At 34.3% G+C, this 2,528-nt stretch overlaps 1 non-coding gene across 1 annotated transcript; it reads right to left on the reverse strand.

Moving 5' to 3' along the window:
- Positions 1-1,689: 1,689 nt before the first annotated feature.
- LOC116554720 lies at positions 1,690-1,830 on the reverse strand. The gene has a single exon (XR_004270286.1). It is a non-coding gene; the product is annotated as a U4 spliceosomal RNA (small nuclear RNA).
- Between the last annotated feature and the right edge of the window lie 698 nt (positions 1,831-2,528).

Genomic DNA, 2,528 nt, shown 5'->3' on the forward strand with positions numbered 1-2,528 from the left:
GTAACTTTAACTTGACTTTGAAAGAGTATTTATCTTTTAGAGAATGATTACTGTGTAATTACCTGCTTCTATTAGTCCTTTGAATATAGATTTAGTTTTTAGAAACATGCAAGTAAAATTGGAAGAGAGTATGAAGATTAAGGCAAGTTTAATTTCTATATATTTTCATAGGTACATATATGAGCTTAGTATACTCTACAGAATCCTTACTAAATGTCAGGAACTGTACCAGGCAAGATGAAAATAATATCAACCTTGTCTTCCAGCTGCTCCCTATATATTTGAAGAAAAACCTACATAAATCATGTGTGTGCAAAGACCGAGATACAGATGAATTTGGAAACGTGTAAAGCAACCACCGAACAGCCTGTAGGGATAGCACCTGAGGGCCCCAGAATGGGGTCTTAGACAAAGAGTTAGCCTAAGCCAAGTTAAAAATCTATTTATTTATAATTATACATAGATATTTATTCTAAGGATTCTGTTCCATGTGATTTGGGGAGGTAAGGAGTCCTAACAGGTAGCAGTTGACAGCTGGAGACCCAGGAGAGGTAATGGTATAATTCCTGTCTGAGTCCAGAGTCCAGATTCCTGGGAAGCAGGAGAGCTGAGGGTATAAGTTCCAGTCTGTGTCAAAGGCCAAAGCCAAGAGAAGACTGATACCCCAGCTCAAAGGCAAATGAAAAGAGAGAAAACTCTGCCTTACTCAGACTTTTTTCTATTCAGGTTTTCAATAGATTGGATGAGGATCACCTACACTCGGGAGGGCCCTCTGCTCTACTCTGTCTACTGATGCAAATGTTAATCTCATCCAGAAACACCCTCATAGACACACACAGAAAAATGCTTAATGAAATATCTGGGCACCCCATGGACCAGTTAAGTTGACACATAAAATTAACCATCACATCTATGTTTTTCAAAGGTCTCATTTCTATCAACAATTTATGAACTACTTAGAGAGTAAGTCAATATAAACTGCTATTTACAGAAAATATAAAATGTGGCTGACTTTTGCTATGCTAGCCAGCAATAAGAATTTACAACAAAGTCTGTATTCACAATATATGCTCTAAAAGTAAAAGTACAGAAAAATAATCTCTCAAAAACTTAAAACAAGTTAAGCATTTCTTCAGGGGAATAAAGGGTAATAAAGCATTCTCCATTCAACCAAAAATAAACAAACAAAAAAAACATTAACCAGTGAAAAAGAGCTGTAGGTGAATTTTTACCTATACATTGTTTTAACCTGTTATTTTAGATCACATTTTATAAGCTTCTGAATATCAGTTATTTTGATAAATTTCTAGTAGCAAGGTCAAATACTGTGAAAATTGTATCAACTGTTTCTAATTGTGATGGCAATAAATAAAATTTATTTTACATGTACAGTACTGAACATGTTTTAGGGTAATCAGAAAATGAATAATATGCTTTAAAATTATCAATTTTATGAAAAATTATTCATATGTCCCAAGAAAATTTTATTTCCTCTGAGAAAGAAAAACTTTACCAACCATCAATTGCAATCTAATTGTGTCATGTTGAGACGCTTCAATGAATATGCTATTGAGAAGAGCTGTTTCTTCAGAACAATAGACACTAAGTCAAATAGTGATGAGCCTCAATTATTTGTTAATTTCCATGCTAGATGCAATGGGGAAGTTTTGTTTTATTTTTTTAATTCAGTCTCCGTAGAGACTGTCAAGAATTGCTAATGCTTACTGTATTGCAAGTCGTCACAGCAGGGTATTGGGAAAAGTTTTCAATTAGCAATAATCATGCCTCAGATAAACCTCATTGGCTACGAAGCTGACACTGTGCAAAGCTGCAATGGGGAAGTTTTATAAGTGTAAGACACTTCTTTTCTTCAAGAAATTTTATTGTAATTAGTAACATAACATTATAAACAAAAATTAATATGAGGATTTAAATACAAATTTGCTTAACAAAAAGTGAGGTGTAAAATATAAAGGCAAGGATAGATGGTTAAAAAAATTCTACAAATAACCACAGCTAAATCACTTCCTGATAAGTGGTCAGGGAGAGTAGCTTTTGTAAGTTTAAAAGGGGAAGTGGTTCTTGAATAAATAAACAAGGGCAGCTTAGTAACAACTGAATGGAGTGTAGATAAATATAATGTGCTGGGAAGGCTCCAGGTATCTCTGAACTCTGGGGAACAAGCAAGTGTAGTTGAAGCAGCAGATATTTAGGAATGTTGGAACACAGGAGGAAGTTTTTTAAAACCAGACTGAGAATGTCATTAATGTTACTAACAATTTATCAGTGATAATGTAGCATCATATTCAGAATATTCTGTCTCTTGCTGATTCAAACACAGACCTAGTAAATTGGTAAGTGAGAAAGAAAGTGGACTAGACCATGGATCTGCAAATTCTAACCCATGACCAAATCCAGCCTGGGTTTCATAAATAAAGTTTTATTGGAACCCAGCCAAACTTATTTGCTTACAAATTGTTTTGGCTGCTTTTGTGCTATAATGGGAGAGTCGAGTAATTGCTATAGAG

Source organism: Sapajus apella, unplaced genomic scaffold (genome assembly GCF_009761245.1).
Source record: "Sapajus apella isolate SASKATOON/1434 unplaced genomic scaffold, GSC_monkey_1.0 scaffold1, whole genome shotgun sequence".
Taxonomy (NCBI): domain Eukaryota; kingdom Metazoa; phylum Chordata; class Mammalia; order Primates; family Cebidae; genus Sapajus; species Sapajus apella.